This window comes from Dermacentor albipictus, chromosome 1 (genome assembly GCF_038994185.2).
Source record: "Dermacentor albipictus isolate Rhodes 1998 colony chromosome 1, USDA_Dalb.pri_finalv2, whole genome shotgun sequence".
Lineage (NCBI taxonomy): Eukaryota > Metazoa > Arthropoda > Arachnida > Ixodida > Ixodidae > Dermacentor > Dermacentor albipictus.
In genome coordinates, this window is record NC_091821.1 from 523,072,571 (window position 1) to 523,099,529 (window position 26,959).

At 43.0% G+C, this 26,959-nt stretch overlaps 1 long non-coding RNA gene across 1 annotated transcript; it reads right to left on the minus strand.

Annotated features, from left to right (window-relative positions):
* Nucleotides 1–892: 892 nt before the first annotated feature.
* On the minus strand, nucleotides 893–5,298 carry LOC139059988 (uncharacterized). Its single transcript, XR_011514544.1, has 2 exons — nucleotides 2,408–5,298; nucleotides 893–1,530 (listed from the first exon to the last, which is right to left on the minus strand). It is a non-coding gene; the product is annotated as an uncharacterized lncRNA (long non-coding RNA).
* Nucleotides 5,299–26,959: the final 21,661 nt, after the last annotated feature.

Genomic DNA, 26,959 nt, shown 5'->3' on the forward strand with positions numbered 1-26,959 from the left:
GATATCCACTAACGATCTGCTTCAAATATCGACGATGTGTCTATGCATCGTGATGTTTTTTTTTTTATTAACACAACTGGCGATAGGCATCAGGGTTACGGCCGTGAGTTTTCCTTTCGAGCAAACCTTTTCAAATTGAAGTTTTCGCTCATGTTCGCGAGATATCAAATTTAAGTGTTACACTCGCCGCTGTATTTTTCGATTCCATGTGACCTAGATTTAAGCTGCCTCAGGTTGCATTAACGTGCAGAGAGGCTTTTAGAAAAGTAGTTGTCACCTGAGAAATCAATGCAGTGTGCCAGTTCTTTTGGAATGGTGCTATTTGTGAAATTGAATATATTTCCCCTAGTCATGCTCAACTATTTATTGGTCAGATGCTTGAACTTCTTAAGAAGTATTTGCAAAGTTTCCCTTCCCACTCAGCATTGTAAGCCACGCTTCTCGGAAGTATAAGTGTGGTACGGTAGTTGCCCCTGCAGCACTGCCATGAGTTCAAAATCAAAATGTGCCCACTGACTGTCTATCCATGTGCCACTAGAAAGTACAAAGAATTCATTTCTCAATTGTCGCAACATGTCTTTTTCATTCCATCTTCAAGGAATTTGTTTACTTCTTTTCCTGGTCATTGTGGACTTGCACACATTGATGTTTTGGATAGTTTGGCAAAAGCATTGCATAGTGGGCCTGTAGGTTTCTTTTTTTTATTTAGCGCACTGCCCTTCTGACTGGCCAAATTGTTTAGACACCAACAATAACTGCATTACAAATATTTCACTTCCTTGGAATATCTGTTCCATGTGCCTCATAACAGTACACGGTTGAATTTGGCACATGAACCTTCATGTGACCAAGTGTAGGTTTGTATTGCGATGGAAATAAGAACATGAGTGTGTAGCATTTCCACGGCACGCGGCCCGAACAGTTACGAGGCACAGACCACTCGAACATAGACGTTTATTTAGGGGCGTGTGATAGCTTTTATCCCCTGAAGTGGGAAGGGAAGTGGGAGCGGAAAGAAGGAACGGCAGTATACTGCGCATGCGCAGAACTAGAATGACGAAGACACAACACTGCCCTCTCCTCAAAAAATGGAACCGTTGCACTGGCTTGCGCTGCCTCGTTGACCGGCGCAGGACTTGCTGCGAAGCTTCGGCCGGACTCAATGTATTTGGGAGAGGAGGGGTGCGAGGTCGAATGCTGTCGTCCGCAATTTGGGCTGCATGTGGAGAATTAACTGGGGCGGCCGCTTCCAAGGAAGTGGTTGCATTGGTGGCCGTGCTGGGACCTGGCGTCCGGTTGGACCCTGGACCACGAGCAGTCGTATCCGGAAACCTTGGTGATGAATCCGAGCGGCGGCGCACCTGATCGACGTGGCGCTTGACATGGCAGTGGGAGTCTCTACGGTTACCATTCGTGCTCCGGTCACCGATTGGACACGACCAGGGATCCATTTCTCTCCCTTTCCGTAATTGCGGACGTACACGCTGCTGTCTGGCGGCAGTGTCCAATCGTGGCTCCCCTCAGTTGGACCTGCAACAGTCACAGGGAAGCAGGTGTCTAGACGTGATCTTATTTGATACCCGAGGAACATCTCTGAACGCGATTTCCCAGTCTTCAGAGGTGTTCGTCTATAACTGAACAGTAGCCGTACCAATCGTTCGCACCGCCCTTTCAGCAGCTCCGTTTGACTGTGGATGAAAAGGTGCCGTGCACAGATGCGTGACATTTTTTGCTGTAAATGTAGCAAATGCCTTACTCGTGAGCTGTGTGCCGTTGTCCGATACTATTGTACGTGGCGCACCAAAACGGGCAAATATGCTCCTCAGAGCCCTTATTGTACTTTCCACATTTGCATGCTTCATAGGACTCGCTTCTATCCATTTGGAGTGCGCGTCCACTACAACTAGGACCATCTTCCCGGTTACGGGTCCTGCGAAGTCGATATGAATCCGAGACCACCGTTGTTCCGTCTTCGGCCAGGTTATAGGAGGTGCGGCCGGTGGCATAGGTAAATTTGCTATGCAATTCCCGCAGTTGGCCGCGCGCTGCTGTATGTCGCGGTGAAGTCCTGGCCACCAAAATAGGGAGCGTGCCACGGCTTTCACAGCCGATGATCCTTGGTGGGTTTCGTGAAGAAGTTGTAGAAAACGCTCTCTGGCCTCACTTGGTATGACGACGCGATTTCCCCAGTACACGAGGTCGTGGGCCAAGGACAATTCTATCCTACGCTCATAATAAGGTGCTAAACCGTGCTTTATGTTTGTCTTGCGTTTTAGCCAACCGCGTAACACGTAATCATTAACCTTACGCAATGTCGGGTCGACGGCCGTTAGGTTCTTTAGTTCACGCGTTGAGACCACACCTTCATCTTAGCTTTCGAGTGCGAGTACGTACTCCGCGGGCTCACCTTCACCTCCGTCTCCGGTGGTCTGCTGTGGTAGTGTGCTGAGGGCATCCGAGTTCAGTAGTTGTTTCCCAGGAACATACTGAAGCTTGTATTTGTAGCCTCCAAGGTACAGCGCCCAGAGCTGAATTCGCGCAGCCGCCATAGTTGGCGTCTGGCGGTCGGGTCTCAGCAGGCTGACGAGTGGTTGATGATCCGTAAACAACGTAAATTCACGCCCTAGAAGATAGTCCCGGAATTTTGTTACAACGAAAACAAAAGCCAACGCTTCGCGTTCTAACTGGGAGTAGTTCCGCTCTGCTTGGGTCAGTGTTCTTTAGCGAAAACCTATCGGTCTATTTACGTTGTTGATAGAGTGAAACAGAACTGCTCCGACACCCAGTGAAGACGCACCGCACTCTAGCTTGAGTTCCTTTGCAGGGTCGAAATGTAGAAGAATTGGCGCATTTTTCAGACTTTCTTTTGCTGCATCGAAGGCGGCCTTTTCCGGTGCGTTCCATTACCACCGTGCGTTCTTTTCCAATAGTTCATGCAGCGGTGTTAAGTACGTTGACATGTTTGGCAAAAATTTCGCGTAGAAAGTCAACATTCCGATAAATGCCCGTACTTCGGTCACGTTCCTTGGATAAGGTGTGCGCATGATGGCTTCCACGTTGTTTTCTATTGGATGAAGGCCCTCGCCGTCAATGCGATGTCCGAGGTATATAACTGCCGGTTGTCTAAATTTACATTTGTCATGGCGTAACTTAACCCCATGATCCCGAAAACGCTCTAAGACGGCTTTCAGTCGCTCTCCATTATCACCTTTCTTCTCGGACACGATACATCAAGATAGGCTTGAACTCCGAGTAAGCCACTGATAATCGTGTCGATTTTTCCCTGGAAGATCGACGGTGCAGACGATATTACGAATGGAAGCCGATTATAGCAAAATAAGCCTTTGTGCGTATTGATTACGCAAAGTTTGCGTGCGGCTTCGTCTAAAGGCACCTGACTGTAAGCGTCGCGCAAGTCGAGGATACTGAAACATTCACCGCCACTTAAAGCTGCGAACATATCCTCGATTACAGGAATAGGATACTGTTCGATTGCGCAAACCGGGTTCAACGTAACTTTAATATCGCCACGAATACGCACCGAGCCATCTTTCTTTAACACCGGTACGATGGGCGTTGCCCAATCCGAATGGCTGACTGGCGATAAGATGCCAAGGGAAACGAGTCGGTCCAGCTCCAAAGCTACCTTGTCGCGTAAACATAAGGAAGAGATCTCGCCTTACAAAACTTTGGTATTGCTCGATCTTTGAGGTGCAAGCTTGCTGGAGGACCCTTCATTAGACCGAGTTCCGTGGTAAAGATGTCCTGGTAGTCTGTGAAAATGGTCTTAACCTTGCAGGTGTCCATTTCGCTCGTTTCTGTGGCACCGCAGGCCAGTGTCACATGTAGCACCGGTGCACCAGCGTTGTCCAGCAGCGTCAGCAGGTCCCTTCCGCAAAGGCTTAGCCCTTCGCAGTCGAGCACTGTGAGGGGACAGTCCACGAGCACGTCTTTGAAGCCCACACGTAATGTCAGGTCGCCCAGCACCGGTAACCGCCCTGCGTAGCAAGACAACTTCACACGTGACGGCTTTAGGGCAGGCCAATGGTTTCGATGCTTCATGGACAGTTCCCGAGAAATGACACATACTGGCGACCCGGTGTCGACTTCCATGGCTACTGGAACGCCGCCCCATGTAAATGAACGGCGGATTAGCGGCGCAATAAAATTCTTACGTTCCGAAACCAATTTCCAAAGGTGGACTTCGTCAGCCCTCGTCCATTGGCGTTGTTTCCGTTATAGCCAGTGTATTTGCGTGCATCGCTCTGGTAGCTAACCTTCCGCGGTTAGGGTGACCGACATTTCTTAGCAAGGTGTCCCCGCCGCCCATGGGCGATAGCACAGCGATAGCAACGTGCATTTGCCCATCCGCAACTGACATCATCGTGTTTTGAGCTGCCGCACCTTCTGCATTCTAGATGTTTTTCAGCGTTTCCGTTTTCTCCGGAGGGCGTTTTTCGAGCCGCCTGCAATTTCTATAAAGGCATTAGCTCGGATGACATTTTCATAGCTTTATTCTCGGCAGTTTCAGCTGGAATTGCGAGCGCTTCAGCCTCCGCTAGCGTGAGGTCGGCCTTCGCCAGTAATTGCTTCTGTAGGGCCTTTGACCGTACACCGCATACAATACGATCCCTGAGCATCCGCTCCAGGGCGTTGCCGAAATTGCAGTTATCGGCTATGCGGTGTATTTCCACCAGAAACTGCGTGACAGATTCCCCTTCCATCTGGCAGCGGTTAAAAAACTTCAAACTTTCCGTTATTTCATGTCGCTTCGGATCATAGTACTCGTTTAGCACCTCGACAACTTGCTCGAAGCTCAACGCGTTTGGGGCTCGCGGTGCGACCTTGCCGGCTAATACTTGCACGGTTTGCGTGCTCAATGCTGCCACGAGAAGTGCTCTCTTCTTGGCTGAATCGGCGATTCCGTTAGCTTCAAAGTAGGCATCTGCCTTAATGAGATACGGCTTCCACTTATCTGTCTCTTCGTTGAATGCAGGGAGCATATGATGAGCCATGCTTGTCGTCGGCGAGGCTGCGTTCGCGGTTGCCGATTCCGGGTCTTCTTTCACTGAATGCAGGGAGCATATGATGAGCCATGCTTGTCGTCGGCGAGGCTGCGTTCGCGGTTGCCGATTCCGGGTCTTCTTTCACTGAATGCAGGGAGCATATGATGAGCCATGCTTGTCGTCGGCGAGGCTGCCTTCGCGGTTGCCGATTCCGGGTCTTCTTTCACCGTATCCTGGCTCGTCGCCACTGTTGCATTTCCACGGCACGCGGCCCGAACAGTTACGAGGCACACACCGCTCAAACATAGAGGACGTTTATTTAGGGGCGTGTGATAGCTTTTATCCCCTGAAGTGGGAAGGGAAGTGGGAGCGGAAAGAAGGAACTGAAGTATACTGCGCATGCGCAGAACTAGAATGACGAAGACACAATAGAGTGCTTCTTCAATTGTCTTCATCAAATTGCTGATGCCTTCTTCAATGTGTGAAAATGGCTTGTAACAATACTGCTGTGTTTCGTGTGAGAATATGGAATAGAATAACTTTCATCTTTTATGCTGACGGTACTCAGCCGAAAAAGAAATTTTGACAGCTACCCCTTTTGCCTGTTGGGTTTAGAATCTTGTAGAAAATGGTGTGAGCAGCCTGGGGTATGCCTGAAGAGTAATGCTAGTTTGTGCATGATCATATTGTTGCTGCTGGGAAGATGACATCTAGAGCACATATTTTTCATACATTTAACATAAATGTTTCCATCTTTCCCCTTGTGGCTCAATCATAGTAGACCTGTTCGCTTTTCAGTTACTTTGTTGTTTATTTTTGTTACATGTCAGTATTGTGTACTATCAAGTTAGTGGGAATATAAAGCTATTTGATGTTGTATTCATAGGGAATCCTAGCCGATCCCTCGTCATCAGTATGTGCCATATGTCACAGGCAACAGTCATTCTAATCTCTGCTTGTGGTAAAAGTATCCCAAAGCCTATTTTGTACGCTTGCACATGAGTTGAGATTTAGACATCAATGCCAGCTCACAAACTATCTTATACGGCAATCAGCCAGCCACCTCCGCAGATGGAGAATTCTGCAGTTTCCAATCGTACTGTTTCTGTTGTCCTTGGCAGAGATGTTGCTCCTACACAGAGGGAATATATTGTAGGACAACAAAAATAACTTGTGATGACAAGGGCCATATATGTTGGAAATTACAGTAGACTTACCAGCATCAGTGCAAGCCCTGCGTTATCTAAAAAATGAGTATGCCAATGAGTTTCATATGCCATAGCTGCTGTGTGCATTAAGCTCACAACTCCCTTCTTGGCAACATCACCCAGGAATGCCCACTCCAAACACTCTGTCACACGCACTTCGACAGCACCTGCTTTGATCTATTTAATTGCATATTAGTAAAGATGGGTCTAGTTCACTAAAGACTGACAATGCTGCATACAAATGGAACCAAACCGTTCTCGAAAAATTCTTGAAACCGGCCAAGCAGGTTTTTGAGAACATATAATCTGGCAAAATTACAAAATGAAAGTTATTTGAAATAAGTGATACAATGCTGATGATGTTTGGGCATGCATTTCAAGGTGATTGGCCTTCATTATCTCTAGTAATAGTGAACCTGCCAAATTGGCAAGGATCTTGAATGAATTCTTCACTAGGCCGAACTATTTTGTTACTGCCCTATATTGTCTCCATAGGAAAAGTGCACAACAAAAATCTTATGACTTCCTGTCACCATAACACCCTCTAACTTCCTTAGATGTATGGTCATTTGATATTCACCAATAAATACTTATAGAGGATTTAGATGATGCCTTTAAAGATGTGTCCCTCATGCTTACATGTAAAGGAGCACTGACATTAAACTTTTAGATTGAACTTTTTTATAGTAATCTGGTTTCACATGGCAGCTTTTATGACCACACCATTCCACTGAAAGCTGCGTGTGCTCTGAGTGATTTTTAATGGGTGCCAAGACTTGCTTCACTAAATAAATTTTCTTATGACTCTTCTCAAACATCTAAATTAAAGGTAATTTAATTCTTTTGTTCTATAAGTCACAACCACGATACGATTGCGAGGCATGCCATAGTTGCGGACTCCGGCTTAACTTTAATCACCTGAGGTTTTTAACATGCACCCACTCCACAGTGTGCACCAAGACAGAAAGACCAGTGTTGTGCTGCATAGTGGTCCTAACATGCTCAGTTTTCAATTACCTAATAATGGCATGGCTTGAAATGGCATGAACAACTGCAGCATGCATCATTTGTTTGTGACCTACCATGCAATGCTGTCACCAGATTATGTGGCCACACTGCCTTTGGCACATGTTTAAATGTTTGCGTTAAGGATATATTTGTTGCGCATAGAAGGAATTTGAAGTTTCGTAGTGTAATTAACTGAATGACAGCTACACACGCATAAGAAAAATATTGTGCCAGGACTACTTAAACGCTGCAGTGTTTGAGCTTGACCAATTCTTGCAACTTTAGATTTCGGATGACTGCAGGTCATTCATTAGTTATACCAGCTTTTGTACTTTTTAGACATGCTGATTGCCCTGGTTTTATACAGTGATCATAGATAGCCACACCACACCATGTAGGTAGAATTCAGAATTTTATTAAAATGGGGTTGGTTGCTCCATGTTAAGGTGCGCCAGCATGTCATAGTAAATGAAAGCCAGAAGCAGCAGTATTTTAAGGTATTGTGCCGCACCATGTAAAGTCAAATTATTGTGGCCCCCTCCACTCTCGCTGGCAAAACCTGCTGGTGGAGCATTGTGAGGAAGCTTTCGAGGTACGTTGCACTCTTTCTAAAACAGCGTCCGAGGCAGCCATCTATTTTGCCTACAGGATGAAAAGTCCCTGGCCAGGAGTGCATCAAACATACGGAAATAGCTGTCAATTGCGCTGCTGAACTTTTTAGATATTTATAGTTTTGCCATCAGGTTGCAGAAGACAGCAATGCTATAGCAAGCAGCGTGGTGAAAGCTGTTTCAGGGCTCTATGACGGCATGGCCAGCACTGCATGTGCATACTATACACAAACATGAGGTTTTAGCAGCAATACTTAAGAGGAAACTTTAGCTCGGGTGCTCCTATCTAAACACATGTAAAAGGAGAATTTATTTTTCTCGGCAACCACTGCACCGAATTTGACGAGGTTTGTTGCATTTAAAAGAAAAGCTTAAAATCTAGTGACATGGTTTCGAATTTTTCATTGAGGTCGTAAATTTTTTATTAAATATTGGCAAAAATCAAACATTTTCAAAAAACGAAACTACCAAGTTTACAACTCTAACTCAGCAACGAAGAAGGATAATACAATTCTGGGAATTGTATCTAATAGTACATCTAAAGCGGACAAAATTTATATGATGCACGTGAATATAAGAAATTCTAGTAATATGGAAATACAACTTTTGCAGAACCCTTGTAACCAACGTAACAAATTCACGCAAGATGTAAAATGGCATATGGAATTCGTCCGCTTTAAATCATCTAATGGATACCGTTTACAGGACCGCGATATCTGTTCTTGATGCAGACCTATGAATTTGTAAACTTCGTGCTTCTAGTTTTTTCGAACGGTCCAATATTTGAAAATCCTTTTAACAATATTGAGGCCCTAAATCGAAATTCCACTTCAAGCAGTGACTAGAATTTAACTTTCTCTCTCAAATGCAACAAATTTCATTAAAATCGGTCTAGGGGTTGTCTCAGAAAAACGTTTTTGCGTTTTACATGTTTCGGAGTTGGGCCCCTGCTAAAGCTTCCTCTTAACAGCAAATTTTACTTCACTCTGTGTAACACTGCCAGGCTTTAAAATACACGAGATCACTCTTTCATTTGATATGTTTGTACAAGAAAGTGTGCATGCATGGAAGGGTTTAAGGCTCCTTTGTCAAGCTAAAAAATGCTTCCTTGCATGATAAAGTGAAGCCTTGCGCATTTCAGTCTGCAGTCACTCATTGCACTTTCAGAAGCGCAATCAGCACAGAGCACAGGAAAACACACAAGCTATAGTTAAGCAATTTATTTGAAACAAATTAAACTTTATTTTACAGGATGACCACATTTCAAGAAAGCAACCACATGCTATGCTGACAATACAGCCAACTTATGTTAATTGGACAGCTGTTAACGTGTCCTGCCTTTATATGTGCAAATGTTTCAAGTCTCAAAGTATGCCCCTACTTTGTAACTTGTCCTTGGAACAATGGATGATTGGAACAAATGCTAAATTTAGCACCACTGCCACACTTATAGAAGAAAACTACATATTAAAATGGCAAGTCCTTGTAGAACAGAAAAGGAAGTACACTAAACTTCCAATAATCTGACTCCCGTTAATTTAAATTTTCAGCTTATTTGATCCTGGCCGAAGGTCCTGGTCGGCGCCTATGCATTTCTATGGACTTAAACATTCATTATTTCGATCCTAAAACTGGCATTAGCCGGATAATGCGAACTTGACCAGACCCCAATACCAACCCCTTTTAGTGGCAGCGTCTGTCTCAGCAGAGCTTAGGGGACAGTGAATGCGTTAAACAAATGCCATCTCCTCTCTGAAATGCCTATTTTTGACCCACCCGAGAAATATTTTCAAGCAGTAACGGTAGCTGACAATGTCCGATTGTGGTACGTATCTGATTCTAACGAACACTTATCGTTTTCAAAGGACATTGAGCCGAAAATTGCCTAGCTGTGCAATCGATTGCGAAACTAAAACCGTGGTTGTAGCATTAATATGCTTTAGCACATATCATGGCTGTAATACGGCGAAGCTGACTTTAGAAAATCGGCTGCCATTCTAAAAAATCAGGTACGCGTAGGTTTCTACTTTGGTTTGGAGTTAAGTCATTTCTACTTTAGTTTTATACTTTGGACAAATATAAAGTTGATGCACGTTCATTTCGGAGGTGTGTTACTCAAGCACATACTGCAAAATGAATCAACGGTGTTTCAGCAGGTGTTAGATCTTAATTCGACCCTTCGGTCTCGTGAGGGTAGAATTAATGGAAGTTGACTGTAGAAATCGCGTGATGAAGCACTAAGAAAGTTACCTTGCTGAGGTAGTGAAAAAACATAGAAAAAGTGTTTCACACAACATCCACCGATGTTCTATTGCAGATGCAAAAGATGCCTCCCTTATGTGGAACAAAATAAATTCCTTTCGAAGGCAAACTCAAAAACAGAAAGAGAAGTCATCAAGGCATTCCACGTCGCTAAAAGGTGTGCCAACTAGGTTAGCTCACTTTCTTGATCCCTATCAAAGAAAGAAATAGAATTCTTAGATGGGCACATTGGGACTCTACTGCGCTCTTAATGCACAGGTGGCCTTGCTATTTTTCGTCGCTGCCTCGTGCACAATTTCTTTGTGAATGTTCATAGTTTTGCCATTTTGAAGAACCTTATAAACTCTCTACCTGCACCAAACAAAGCCAGTCGGAAGTCTACACTTTGTGCATGCATCTATGTTTTTGTTCATGTCCTGTCTTCCTCGCACAGTTTAAAATTTTGCTGAAGCTACGAGCTGACTAGCCCAACAACATGCCTTACTTCAGTGTACAGTTGGGCTTGTTGGAAAAGCTACACAATGCCAGCTCAAGTGACCACCATGTATGTCTGCTTTTCCGTGTTCTCATGATGTGGCTAAGCCTTGAGTGCATGTGAAGTTTCAATACTGGCTACTATGTTTTAACTACTAATATAATTTCTATCTTCAACTTCCAGCCAGACAGAGTACCTCATACTACATTCTCAACATTGCTGCAGTCTAGCAGGATTTCTGTCTAATGCACTGGCCTCTACCACCAAATGCCTGAGAAATAAAAATATGTAGATTCCAAACACAGTGGGGATTTATGTTATAGGAGGCATATTGCAGGTAAATGGCTTTGTAGCGCTGGTTCAGGTTCTTCCAAACATTGCAGTGTTGACCAATGTGTTTGTGTATGGCGAGTGATTGCAATATGACACAAGCTCTGTGAGGAGAGTACGAATGCAAAGGCATGGTTTCTTGGCCTCTTTCCTAACACTTTGTAATGGCTGCTGTTTTCACGAGTGGAAAACTTGGCCTATGCAGTATGCGCCAAGGGGCACTTGCGTATTCTTGGCCCATCTCGTAGAACGGGTATGTGTCGCTGCGACATAAGTATACAAGCCTTACATGTAGTATTAAGATAAGTGTCACATATCTCTGTGCATATACCTCTTGTCAACGTTCTTTACTAAACAAGCACGTCACCTTCACCCTCACTGCCCAGACACAGCTACAGGTGATAGAATGGCTTCCCTGCATAATGTGCTTGTGACATCTGCTACTGCTAGCTTGCCAAGGCAAATACGCTTTCCATCATTTGGACTGCAACAATGCATTAAATATGAATGTTTCATAGATTCTGATTAACCACTTTACAGATTTTAACATGTAAGTTGGATCTACATGATTCCTTTTTGTACTCCAGTGAAGAAACATTACAGCATAAAGGTAGTACTATGTTGCACAGTGTCCATGTTGTGCTAGCTGCTACAGTGAGGGGGACAGCCCAGCCACAAGGGAAGAATGGGAGAGACTGACATGCTCTCAGTTTGATAAGCAACTTGTATATGTACACATGCTCTGACACGTATTATGCACTGTAATACCCGTGCCACTATCCCATACACACATCTATGCATTGGCGAGCAAGACGTATGTGCACGACAGTGGTCAAATGGTTAGAGCGTCAGGTTGCTATGCTGGGAGACAGGTTCGGGCTCACTGTAACATATATTTGTTTTCAATGCAGAAGACCGAAACGAGTCGGGACGTAAAATTGCCTACTGCAAAGTGCTTTGTATGAAGAAAGAAATCTTTGCATTAAAAATGCCCAAATCTAGCACGTGCATTCCCACACACCTGAAATGTTTTGAGGTGCAGCACATTGCAAGTGCAGTGGCTTTGCCACAAGATTGACGTGTATAACAGTAAAGAGCGTAGCAACAATGGTAGCTTTTCCACATAACCAAAGTGCATTGCGGTGCAGCACATTGCAACAGCTGTGGCTTCCACACAAAGCTAATGTGCATAATGCTGCAGCATGATGGATCATGTTTTTTAACAGACACAACGTAGAAGCTCTTTACATGCACTTCGATGATTTTATGAGCAGCTAAAGTGGTTGTGAATGTCGCAACAATAAGCTGAAACGACTGGGCGAAAAAGGCCAAGCAGGCCCAGGGCCTTACTTGAGCCCTAACCCTCAGCCACGTCCCTCTTTACCCTTCCCCCTTTCAATAAAGTTTACCACCACCACCACTGAATCCCAAACTCTGTGTCACATTATATCTGAAAGAATTAGCTGCTACGAGAGAACCAGTGAGATTAATCTGGCCCACTATGCATGCATCTGTAGCCTAATGGGTAAAGAATTGGGCTGCTGCACTAAGGACCCAGATTAACGACCCACTATAAGGCACGTTACTAACTATTATTGAGCCTATCTGACTGGATGTACGAAGAAGCCAGGAAACAGATCATCACAATGCTTTGCACAAGAGACAACGAAGCTGAACCCACGTTTTCTGCCTTGTGCTTGCAATGCTCTCCCAAGTGAGCTTCAACGGCAGTTGTCCTAATGTCAATTTTCTTGGATAGCTGCGCATGTGTACTAAGCATAGCCCTGGGAGTGCTAGGCAGCAGCACTCACAGTCATGATGGCAGATGTGAAGTATCCTTGAAAACACCCACATTACAAAGCACATGATCTTAGAAGCTGGCAACTGGCTAATGAACACTCGTTTTCTACCATGAGGCACCAAGGCAGCCGAAATCAAAGCATTTGTATCTTATGAGCGAGAAAAATCAGCGGAATCACGCAGCTCAATCTTGTGTTTATAACAAGCATGTGATGGCAAGAGACAATGAAGCAACAGTGACTATATAGAAGAATGGGTTAGAGCTGATGACAATCATTGGCAGCTCACACTATAATGCTTTCTCTACAATTTGTTGACTCAAGACATCTGGATTATTCTTCTACTATGTCTTTTGCAACTGAAATTTAAATGTGTGGCAACTTAGAACACTGAAATGATTAAGCTCTCCACACCTTAAATTTGTCGACCAGCTTTGTCACCTTTCTAGAACAATAATTCTCTGGTGTCGTGCATCACTCAAACCACTACTAATTATATCTACCTTTAGATGAGCAGTACCTGCGTTAGACGCAGCAGCATACCCTTTTTGCAAATTTATATACATACCATGCTCAGACTGAGCAAACCAAACAAACCAACAGCGACCAGTACTTGTGTCCATTTGTCTTCAACGAGGCAGAGACAGGCCAGGTCTCGATAAACACAACAAATATAAGGTGCAGGCAGAGGAAATAAGCAGAAGCTGTAAAAACAGCAGCAAAGTGAAGCAAATTAGACAAATTTGCACACAGTCAGCGATCTAGGCCGAGGACAATTGACAATGTTACTGCCACAATTAAAAGCAAATGCGCCTCATGCAACAAGAAAAAACACGTTTTAGCTGTAAACAGCACGAGTGCGTCGAGTTGGTTGATATTCTAAAAACAGCAGAGACAACAATTAAAGCAGACCTACTACATGATCTTGGCTAGTAGCGCGAAGTGAACACGGACACAGAAAAGAACAGACAGGACGAGCGCTCGTCCTGTCTGTTCCTTTCTGTGTCCGTGTTAACTTCGCGCTACTAGCCAAGATCATGTTACCGTACCAACTCGCCCAACTGTCTATCCTTTTGCAGACACACTACTTGTGTCATCTGCCTTCTTGCTGTTTTTACAATATCGGTCACGGTTGCAAAGCTACGCACATGAACTATGATTGAAAACAACGGACGTGCATATAAAGCTTGGTGAGCCGATTCATACTCATATATGTTTAATTTTGAACGTTCCTGTAAAAGCGATAGTAGCAGCAGCAGTAAAGTGGGTTCGTTTACCAGCTCGCTCACAACGTACGCATTGAATGATTTAACTCCACGGCTCGCAAAGGAGCTACTAAGAAGCTTTAAGTGAAGCAAATACGCTTTTGTTATCTCACTGCAATGAATGAAAACCTCAGACGCCCCTGCCGCGGTCAGTGCGAGCAGTAACAATCGTCACTTACAGCGCATACATAGACGGAGGACAGAAAAGGATGACTTAGACAAGCGCTGACTTCCAACTGATTTTTATTTTCAGAAACAAACGTATATACCCTGAAACACCAAGACAAAAGCGCCCTCTACAAGCAACAACCCGACATGAGATTGCATTCAGAATTTATTACCTAAGATGAACGAGAGCGCATGTGCGATCTCAGGAAAACCAGTTCTTTGTCTGTTAGTGCGATTGATGGCTTACTAACCGAGTCGCCATCGGCAATCGCTGCTGGTTCAATGATAATTCTGGTGCTTTCATTGGAATGCCTAGCTAAGATAGTCGTCTCCTCAAAAATTGGGACGCAGCCGCATTGTGCGCAGTGAACACCTAGGAAGCCTTTGCGCCCTTTATTGCTGTGTTCTTGTAACCTAACGTTGAGACATCTACCAGTCTGTCCTATATAAGACCTACCGCATTTCAGGAGTATTTTATACACTACACCTTTCGAACAACTTGTAAACTTCTTCCTATGATTAATGCTGCAAATACTACGTTTTCTAGCAGCAGGATTGATTCTGACACAAAGTTGGGCAATTTTGGGGGGGGGGGGGGCAGAGAAAACAACGTCGATACGTGCTCTTTGTCCTATTTTCTTAAGTTTGTGGGATATTCCATGGACGTACGGGATACCAGCTGTTTTTTTTTACTTCGTTCATGTACCTGGGACTCAAAGCTGTGAGGATCGGTGCCAACCTTATTACGCAGGCTTTCCGAAACTGAGACCAGAAGGTTGCTCGGGTACCCTGCAGCCCTCGACCGAGCTATCTGCGCACTGAAACTGGGTTCTATCAAATGATAACATGATTTCGTTAGTGCATTATGCAAGCAAGCCTGAACGATAATAACCTAATAAGCAAGCCGAAATAAATAACTTCGCCACCCTTTTCATTGAGAAAATGGTATTGTTCGAAAAGCCTTTGCCTGAGCGACAGTCAGTAGTAGCCACGGTTTACTTGAGAGGGAGAGAGAAATCAAAACAAGTCCTCACAACTCGTGATGAGGCCGAATCTCTGATCAAGAACGTTTCCTTAACAGTTCTTTGTGTTGGATGCGGCCTAAAGCCTGCTTCAAAGAAGCACACTTCCTACAGAGACATGTATTTTGCGGAAAAATGCTTGTTATCTACGAAGTCTTGGTAGAGGATGCGCCGGCCATGCGGGGAACAGTGCTTGGCACTGCGCCATGGCTCTTACAGTCAACACCGACGCTTCTACTCATCTGGGGCGCGATTGGAGATCGTTGTTCGAAACGCCCGATCAGTTTCACCTCACGCGATTGGCCTAGGCCGTGCCAACAGGTGCGGCTGACGACGCTTGCGCGGCATAGGCCAGTCGCGTGAGGCGAAACTAAACGCGTGTTTTGAACAACGATGTCTGATCGCGCCCGTCACCCGCGAAAATTAGCTTCAGATGATCGTAAACCTTTCAAGACCGCTTCTAGACCAGCTTTTTGATAACGTCCTAAAAACGTTTAGAAATTGGTTACGAATAGTTTTGCCAAAGGGATTACTTGTGTCTTTCCCAATCCTATTTCTAGACCAGCTTTTCGAATACGTCTTGCAGACCTGTTCTAGATCATCTCAAGAAAGTAATTAAGCCGGACATTAGCAGAGATATACAACGTTTTCCCGCCGAAGTTCTCTCATTCGTATCTTCTTTAACCCGTTTTTATCGTCTTGGATAAACGCTACGAAAACGTTACGTATCTCTTTTGTGCTACCTGGGCATCTAGTGCAGTATTGTGCCTCCGTTTGACTGTTGTTCCACTTGAATAAAATCTTTGTTGCGCTTAAATAAAAGCTCTGTTTCCTATTTTCGTTCAAATACATCAGAGACAGATAGAAAGCTGCACCTGTTTACCAGCTTTAAAAAAAATTATACAGTACACGGAACACCAGCAGTCCATTTTACAGGCTAACTTACTTAATATCACATACCCTCGGGACCGAATGGGCATTATGAGCCAGGGGATGAGTACATTGTTTACAAACAATCAAAAACATTCAAACCTATCAGGACAACAATAAGAAACAGGCAGAAACAACAGCAAATAAAAATAAAGAACGGCGAAATTCGAGTCATTTCGAAAGATGATTGGGTACAGCGGTCTTGAATGGTTATGTACTATTATAAGATTAATAGAACAGTAATATAACCTCAGCATTCTTTTATTTATTAGAATAAAAATGTAACCTAACACTTACCTTCAAAAAAATCACTCTATCATGGCTAGAATAAAAAACAGGCATCCTTAGCTATCGCCCAAGAGATCTCGACGCGAAGGTGAACGCCTTGTAAAACTTACTGTAATTCACCTGAATCCTCCGTCATCCACCGTAATGCTCCTTAATAAACCGCGATCCCCTTAATTCAATCTAATCCACCTTAATCCAATCACTAATCAATCAATAATTAAATTTGCTAATCATGAATCGTCTCTAATACACGGCTGGACATGCTTTAGTTCGCTTCTGGCCTTCCTTGGGCCGCGTGATACTTTCTGAACCTCACAACACAACCATTAAACATGGAGATCTAAGGCTTTTGCCTTAAAAATTAAGTTTTCTCTTCGATAGAAACACTGCAGGTTCCACGATCCAAGCCGAGCTGGCACGAGCTTTTCACGCAAGCGACAAGCGCTACAAATGCCTGTTGTAATCAAAACAAACCCTAATCAGTAATCAGCTGCCCACCTTTGAATTGTGCTGCTGCTACGGCTTAATAAATACAAAAAGCGCAGCAGCCCGCTTGCCGATGCGGTGGAAACAAGGCGGGTTACGAGGACCGGTTGGTGCCGCGGCACCCACCCACACTGCAGCGCCCCTAGCGGCAGCCGCCGGCATTCATTGCATCCGGTGCCACCCGGGAGGCCGCGGACGGCACACTAGCCAGTATATTCTAGGCACTATACTATAGCCGCGCGTGTCACCAGCATAGAGTTACGCTATAGTCACCAGTGGCCGCCACTCCTGCGACCCGGTCGTAGGAGTGGAAAGGGGGGGGTAACCGTTATAGTGCCCTGGTCGTACGAACGGTTAGGGCCCGAAAGCGTTAGGTTCACCCAAATAGACGCTAAATAATGGTTTGGCTTGGCTCCGTATATTATTTTTAAATAGGTGGCGCTAAAGCGATGAACGCGACGATCGAGCCCTCAATCTGTGCATCTGTGCTTCCGTTCTGCCCGTGCGGTCTTCGCCTGTGTCAGTGGCTGTGGAGAAGTGATTGTAGCTGTTTGATGTCGTTAAATGTGAGAGCTTGTGGCGAAGTGATTGAGTATGGCCGTAGTAGTTCTGCCCATGTAGTGTTTTGCGGACTTCACCTGTGCCTGTGACTGATCGTGTTGCCCAATAGCTTTGTGGAAAGCGACGTGGTTTGTGTGGATGTCATCGCAGCGTTTGCCAGCTCCTGGGTGGCCCGTGTGCCAGTTATTGATGGCGTTGCCCAGTAGCTTTGCGGAAGTTGATGTACCTTGTGTGGATTTCGTTGCCGCTTATGACTGCCTTAATTATAGGTGGTCACGCTGCCTTTTGAAGCGTGTCCGAGCGCGAGAAACTTCAACGATGTTTTTGTAAACAACGTGGACGTCTCGAAATGTTAGCTAGAAATCAACCAGCAGCAAGCCAAGTCTTTATTTTGTGGTTTTTCGAGCTTATGCTCATTCGAGCAGCAGTAGAACAAAAGGTCCGTTACATAATGTCAGTTCCATAAAATCAGCTTTGTCGCAATACAGTCATGTTATGCGGTGCAGCATACGTAATGTATTGCGGTAAAGTATATGAAAAAGTAGGCAGGGACCACTGCGTTACTGGGGCGATTTTATTGTATTATGGTCATGGCCGTGCGCGAACAAGGAAAAATCATGGTCGAAGCGCATGGCACAAACCTTGCCAATGCTTCAATTGGAAAAAGAAAGAAAACGAATTGGAGTGGGTGATGCCAAAAACAAAGCCTTGACTTTTGTATTATCAAAGCAGTTCCGAGAATAGCCAATCATATTCCAAGCTCCTGCATTATTTATGATTGTTTGAAGTATATGCATATATTGTGCACCAGCCTTAGCACCAATTCTAATGTACTTTAATGATGTAAGTTTAATAACACGTGGCAAATATATAATTTGTGCTGTATGGTGTTGTGCTGTTTATAAGCTGCTGCTTTCATGTGGTAATGTGTACAATTGGCTGGAAGAGTTGATGCATCCTCCTTATAGAACTCATTGAAAGGTAAACCACCTGTCAAGCCATCATTGTTCTTGCAGTTGTACACCAGATTTCACAAACATGGGGACAGTTATGATATAGAAAGAGTAGCTGAGGCTTAACATATCCACATGCATGCACAGGAGTGCAGGAGCCGACCATCTATCTCTCTAACTCGGGTTGAATGTGCATACTTGAGTAACATGTAACACTTGTTGGGTGTCAGGTTTCTTTTATTGTAAGCCTAGTTTGTGTTTTTTCTCCCACTTGTAGGTTTTATTGTGTGTTGCTGTGTATGTATATAATTGCTTCCAGAGTGGCTTTCTTGTTGCTAATAAGTTTAGAGAAGGCAGCGTTCTTCATTTTGTGCATCAGACAGCAAGTGAGCATGTTTCAAAGGATGTTGGATTTTGTTGCCATAAGCAACAAAAAGGCATAAGCATATAGACTGCTTGCTGGAGGTACTCTTTATAGCATTAAGAATATTATCATGCTGATAACTCAGTGCACAATAATTAGATCACATCAGGTCCGACATGTCTCCTTGCCACCATGAAATCTTGTCAGATGCATAACACGGGAAATACACCACAGATCTTGACCAGCCATTCTCATTTGTGGTCTCGACCTCCTACCACTGAGCAGACTGGTCCAAGAGACAAAACATGCAACTTTTATCTGATTAAATGTTGTGCATGTTGCACAAAATTAGATGTCAGGTGTTATTGTTGACACAGATACATATCTGTGAGCCTCATAAACTAATGTCAAAAGAAAGAGAGTAATACCCATGAAATGCACTCTTGGTAGGATGGCAGGACCAATCTCTTGCAGAGTTAAATAACAACCATGCAGCAGTATCATGATATCAAGCTGAACAATAATTTACTCCAAGAATAGTTTTCTTCATGCAACATTGCACTGATAGTCTTGAAATACAATACCCATTGCTAACAGGAGGCCTTCCAAGTTATGCATGACAGGAGGGCATATTTTAGGAAGCAAAAATGAAAACAGAGCCGGTTAACTATAAAAGTTGTGACTGCAACTCTGCAGAAGTTAGAAAAATGAACCGAATGGAATAGTTTAAAAGTAAGTGGTTTAGAGACAAAAGGCCGTCTTATTCCATGCCAGAAAAGCAAGCAGAGGTTGAAATGCTTTCCACATACATACCTTCAAGGTGCATGTTCAGGGTCTGTCCTGAGAGTAATGTCAGTAAGGCAATTAAAAATGATTTATTGAATTTGTTGTTACAAAAAGTTTAAAAATCTTCAAAATACTCTCCTTTTGCGTCAATACATCGGCTCCAGTGAGACTTCCAGCTCTCGAATGCATTGCGGTAGTCCTCCTCCGGAATGGCCTTTAATGCTGTGGTGCTAGCTGCTTTAATCACGTCCGCTGTCCCAAAATGATTGCCTTTCAGGGGTGTTTTGAGGCATGGAAACAGAAAAAAGTCAGGGGGGAGCCAAGCCCGGGCTGTATGGGGGCTGGGGGATCGTTGGCCCCACTGCATTAACCAGGTAGTCGGTGACGATGAAGGCACTGTGGGCCAGCACATTATCGTGGTGCAACTTCCAGTTGTGTGCAATGTCCGGCCGGATATGTTGAACCCTGCGTTTCAGTCTTTCAAGGACATCCACATAAAATTTGGAGTTCACAGTGGTTCCAGGTTCTTCAAACTCATGATGAACCAGTCCGTGGATGTCGAAAAAAAAACAATGAGCATGATCTTGATCTTTGATTTGCTCATCCTGGCTTTCTTCTGGGGAGGGGACGAGTGTGTGTGCCACTCAGATGATTGCCTTTTGGTCTCCAGGTCATATTGAAATACCGAAGTCTCGTCTTCTGTAATGACGTTGTCCAAAAATTTTCGCTCACGTTTGCACATGTTGAGATTTTCTTGGCATGTTTCAATGCCGCATGACTTTCCGTTGTCAGTGAGCACTTTTTGAACCATTTTTGTGCACGCCTTCCGCATGCCGATATTGTTTGTGACAATTTCATGAACTTGGGTTTTCGAAACGTTTAACATGTCGGCCATTAAACGAACACTTATAATGTGTTGGTCTGAGTTCAACAGTTCTCTCGCTCGTGTCACATTGTCAGTCGTAGTGGTCGTGGATGGCCATCCAGCGCAGTCCTTGTCGTCGCCCTCTTTCCGGCCTTCCAAAAGGCCTTGTGCCACCGAAACACTTGCCGATCTGACCGGGCATGTTCTTTATAAGCAGTCTTGAGCATAGTAACAGTTTCCGCAGCGGTATTGCCAAGTCTCACACAAAACTTGATCGCAAATCTTTGTTCTAATGAGTGCTGCATTTTCACTTGCACAAGAATAAAAAACAGCTCACCGATGGGCCCGTCCGACACTCTCCGTTGTTCGGAGCACACTGACTAACAGACCGCTGCTTAGCTGGATTCCGTCACTACTAGTTTCAACCAGTTAGACCGCTCTGACATACAGTCACATCACAATAAATTTACTGACATTACTTTCAGGACAGACCCTGTATGTGGTGATAGACAAGCTTTTTAGATATAAATGTTGGGAACCTGGATGGAGGTGAGGGCCATGTACAGTAAAAACAAGATGTATAAGGTCAAAAATTAATTCTTTTAGTCAGAAATTGGTCAGTGGTGTCTGGCTTCTCTTGTTCCCTGGCCCTGGATGGTGAATACAAAGTTATATATATATATATATATATATATATATATATATATATATATATATATATATATATATATATATATATATATATATATATATATATAATTTCGTACAATCAAGCATAGAATCATTGCCTTCTACCTGAGCTAACGTATGGGGCAGAAACTTGGAGGTTTCTTGGAGACAAAAAAGGGCATTGTGTTGTCATGTTGGAAAGCACTTTTCCGGAGGAGGGTGTGTCAGCCACTGACATCAATTTTAATGAAATTTATACCAATATAGCTGACATAAAATGTTGAGCTGTCACGAAGTTGAATCAGTTTGGTTTGACAACAGTCTCAAATGATGTTAAGGTGGAAAAAGGTTTTCTTTTATGCGCCTTCTTCAGTGCAAAACACACAAACTTAGGGAATCCATTTCAGAACCATTGTGTCGGAATATAAATCATGGCTTCATGTTTAAGAATTTCTGCAGACACACCTTGACAGGCTGGGAATCAACGACCAATTTCTTGCTGCCAGCTTTCAGACTGTTGTACACTTCCTGCAGGAGCATAATCTGGGAAAATAGGCAGGCTTTAGTATAGATGCAGAAGATTTATACAATTCTTTGCCGCAAGTGCGTCTCTTGCAGTTTGTTAAGGACTGCCTCCACAAGCAAACAGGTTAGCTGGAATTTGCTGAAAGGTGTAAAATTCTTCTTGCAAACTTTCTGGAGCTTCTTTATTTCTATTTAAGGTCAATTTTGGTCTGGTGGGAAAGTAAAATATGTGTCCAGAATGCTGGCATCTGCATAGGTTCCGGTGTTGCACCAGTGCTCAGTAATATCTTAAGTTATGTTGACCAGAACATAATCAAAACCTGAGTGGGCTTGCTCTTAAAATTTTCAGATACGTGGATGATTATTTGTTTTTCATGAGCAAATGGTAACTTTCACAGAGCTGTCATCGAAGTACTGAAGCTATTTAGAGAACAATAGCAAGGTTTCAACTTCACTTTAGAAGTTCCAGAAAAAAAATGTGCTGCAACTTCTTATGTCAGGCTTACTTTTATGTGGGATCACGTATGCTGGGGATATCAGTTGAGAACTTCTAAGCTCCTTCTTGATTATAGGTCTAGCCATTCAAAACTTATTAAGTACAGTATTGCCACTCACGCAATTAGAGATGCCCCAACCAAGAGCTATCCTCACCTTATCCTTGAAAGTGTAAGGAATCTGGTGACAAGGCTTAATGAGGCAGGTTATTCAGTTTCATTGCTTTGTTTATATTGAAGCACGTTAATTAAGGAACTTAAGGTGCGACCAGGGTGCAAGAAGTTTAAGGAGCAAGAGCGGAACAAAGTTGCCATTATCCCCTCTATTAATTGTCGCACAGGCAGAAAAAGGTGGCTTCTAAGTTCCAGGAGAGGATTGGGTTTTCATTTAAAGATAAGCTGAAGGGAATTTGTGAAGCAATAAACAAGCACATTCTTCACAACGGGTGTCTGAGCAGGGAGGACTGCAAAGTGAAATATAGCATACAGTTTGTCTCTTGCACACAAAATGTTGTTTATTCGATTCCTTTTTCTTGAAGCCTACAAAATGTATATCAGTCAGACTGGAAGGTGCTTAAACATTCGACTAAGGAAGTACCATAGTTTTTTAAAGGTTTTTGCGCATCCACACCTTTCTGTGCATTGTTGTAGCATTGGGCTTCATCCAGTTTTTGAAAGTACCATTCTGCTGTTCACACACTGTGAAAAGCTCTCACATGAATTAATGGAGGCTTATCACATTAGAAAGAAAGGCTCACTATGTGCTAGCCAGCCGTCCATCTCGCTGTAAGGTAGCGAGGTTGCCGTGTTAGATCTTAAGTAAAGCCACTGAGTTGCATTGTGCCTTAGTAATTGTTTTTTTACATTGATTAATCAGCCGTGACATGTGTGTTGCCGTCAAAACATGTGCATTCGGTGATGTGAAGGTTGTTTTGGTATGTATCTGCATATGCTAGGGGGCCGGGTGTTGGTCACGTGATGTGTGTTATATATTGGTTGTTTTCTTTCAATAAACTTCATTTGATAGTGCTGTATCCTGTCCCATTCTATTACTTTTGTCGGCATCTGTCATGCAGTAGCTGCCATGAAGCTTCAACAACTTGCCCAATTTTCTATCGTATTTTCTATCGTATGGAGCATTAGAGTTACGGAATGGGTGCCATGATATATGTGTGTATGTGTGTGTGTGTCTGTGTGTGTGTCTGTGTGTAAAGGTAAAATGGTGGTAAGGTGGGGTGGTAAAAGTAAAATGAGATTTTCACATCATGACTAGTCCTTTTAACACATTTACCTACAAAATTAAACACTCTGTTCTTATTAAGCACCTTGTACATAGGTAATCATATTACTAATAATCTTTCAATGCAAATGCATATCAACTTTCTGAGTAATGCTAATAACTGAACACATGGCTTTTTGTGCTGCAAGTTTTCTTGGGACTGCTGCTTCCCTTAAACTTATACTGTATAATATGCTTGTAAGATCAAAACTGGAGTATGCTTCATCAATCCGGGATATACCTACAAAAACAACACAACTCTCATATTTAGTTGAAGCCATGCAAAACCAACCTGTACATTTTATTGTAGCTGCTTATTCCCATGCCGCAAGCATATCAACAATTAAAAGTTGCCTTGATTGGCTAGGCAACAAGAAAACTTGCCTGTTTATTTCACAAATTCTCAATTGAAACATGTTTTATTACCTCCTTGTAGCTCATTGATATATATGTGTGTGCGTGTGTGTGTTCTGAGGCTGCCTTTTACAGGAATAGTAAAGATTGGTTTGGCAAGTTGGCACCTGTACCTTGAGGTTGTAGTTCATTCTCAATGAGATACAAGGAGGTAATAACATATGTTTCAATTGAGAATTTGTGAAATAAATGGGTAAGTTTTTTTGTTGACAAGCCTGGCCAATCAAGGCAAGTTGTAATTGTTGATATGCTTGCGGTATGGGAATAAGCAGCTACAATAAAATGTACAGGTTGGTTTTGTATGGCTTCAACTAAATATGAGAGTTGTGTTTTTTGTTGGTGTATCCCGGATTGATGAAGCATACTCCAGTTTTGATCTTGCAAGCATATTATACAGCATAAGTTTAAGGGAAGCAGGAGTCCAAGAAAACTTGCAGCAAAAAAAGCCATGTGTTCAGTTATTAGCATTAGTCAAAAAGTTGATATGCATTTACACTGAAAGATCACTAGCGAAAAATCTGATAGGGCAACCTAATAAAAATTAAATCAGTTTGTTTCTGCTGCATTATGAAACGATACAACTGATACACTGATAAAATTACTTTCAGTTCTATTCTGGACGTATCTGTGCTATTCTGCTTGTACAAGTCTACTAGTGTATTCTTTTTATTAGTGTAATAGTGTATTCATATTAGTTTGCCAGATCTTTAGTCTATCAGTATCTATGTGTGTTGTATAGGTGTAATGTGCTTCAAGGAGAAGCAAGCTTCCTCATTTGCCCAAAAAATGAGTCAGAAATAATGCATTTATATTATCAGAAAAGACAATACATATAAATCAAATATGAAGCCCAGGATTCAGAAAGGAAAGATTGTTGGAACAAATATACACCATACAACAGCTTAAAAAGAATAAAAATGTGATCACATTTAAAAGAGAAAAGATGTTTAGATTGGTTCACAACAAAGTTTAGCCTTTTCAAACAGGAGGTTATTGGCAATCAAGCCACCGAATTGGTTCACACGCACACCGCAAAGATTATTAGACTTCACAATCTGGAAAGCCAGTGAATGGAAGTGGTGGGTTCTTCATTATTCATTACCATGCCTTCATGGCTTTTTGCCAGATAAGTATGTCAGACATTCCAGTTTGCTTGTGGAGGGTGTCTATATACTTCTACTAGACACCGTCACTTCAGATGACCATAATGAGATCATCTGATCTTCTCTCGGAGTTTGTTGTGAGAGCACAGTCTTTGTTTGGATTGGGTGCAATGACATACAATGTACACCAAATCCTGCATCTTCCTAAATGTGCGGCTAAACTAGGACCTCATTGGTCGCATTCTTCATTTGTATTTGAAGGCGGAAATGAACTTCTTGTGAAATCGGTCAGCGGAGCTAATGATGTTCCTTTGCAAATATTGGAATGTTATGTACTTGCTCGAAAGTTACAGGCAGCTAAAGCTAGTTTAAATCTTTCACCAGAAGCAGTGAGTTTTTTTGGTGTACAGGAGAGGAGAGCTGGTCAGCAGACAGTTTTGTTAGGCACTGGAAAGCTGTGCCTGAACTTGGATGAAAGTGAAAAACAGGCTGTAGTCCACAACCGTGGCTGTGACTCAACAAGTGTCACTGAATATTAGCGAATGGTCATCGACCAACAAACATTCCACTCTCTCCAGTACACTTGAACTATAAAGACTAAAAACAGTGCATTTGTCAGCTTCTAAAGTGCGTTTTCTCTCATTTGTAGAATTCTTACTGGAGTGAATTCTTGTATAATTCTGAAATGCAAGAAACTATTTCCTATTGAAATTCTCCATGCAAAGCACCTTTCAGTCTGTGACAGAAGAGAGGAGCCACTAGTTTACGTAACACCCAGTGAAGTTATGCACCTTTATGTGTATATAGAAATAGACAACAATATTTTTGAATGGATTATACGAAACCTTTATGAAAGCGACTAATTCCCATGCTCAAGACATGGCAACGATGAACAGTATGTCTTCAGCCATGGTACATGAATGTCTGGTAATAACAGGTTATAGCTTAAAAAAACAGTTGGTAACAGTGCACCACACTTTATGGCATTCTGTAATAATCAGCTTTTTGAAGTTTGAATATATTAACCAAGCCAGAGCCATCAAAATTCTAGAGTGTTTATTTTTTCATGCGTTAGCTTCTTGTTTTCCTAATGAACCAGCTAGCCCAATTTGCCACTCTTCATTATTGTACACTTGTTGATTAAGTGCTTGGGGAATTGCATGGTCTGCATGTTGGCAGTAGTGATGCAGCTGCTGATGAACAGCTGCAGTAGCCAAAAAATGACAATATTTTACAGGACTTATGCACAGTTTCGGGTCGGTGTTCTTACATGTAGCGAAGGGCCCTACTTAACCACGTGACTGCCTTGAGTGGGTGACCACAGTGAACAAACAGTGCTTCACTAGCAGATGGTGAAGAGGTAAAGCTTCTCAGTGTGTATGCAGAGGCATGGAAAGCAGCTGAATGTTAAGTGAGCAGTTATGCTACTTGGTACAACAGCATCATTTTCACACCATGCATCTGTCTGCCTCACTTTATTTACTCCTTTGACTCAATGTAGCTGGTGCAAGTTTATCCGTTAACTGTGGCAGCATGACTAAGACAGTCTTTTTTCTGAATGAAACAAGCAAACTCTGAAATTTTATTTTAACAATGTATTACGGCTTGAATCAAAGACTCCAAACACTATATATGAAGCCTGTTCTGATAGTCTTCTTTGCTTTCGCATGCTGAAGGCTACACAGGTTAAAATACTTTTACACATTTCGAGGTGCAGTGGTTGAACTAGCACCCAGTGAAGAATTGTGTCTTCTTATTTTGCAATATGTGCACTGATGTTTAGCTGTTTTTGTTCATGAATGTGGTTTTAAAAATGGTAAATCCATGTTCTTACTTGAATAAGTTCTCAGATCTGTACTCACTTTTGCTTTAATGATATTGCTGTATTGTCATGTTCTGATATATTGCTGTAGATCTTGTACCAATAGCGATGCTTGTCCTGTTTCCTTGCTTCCTGTCAGTGTGCCATGCCAGTTTGTTCTTTTTGCACAAGCTCACTTGTGTTCTCACATATCACAACACTTTTGGGATGAATGCAAAAATGCATAGTCTAGACAAAATAGCTTCACATGAAGTTGTAATATTATA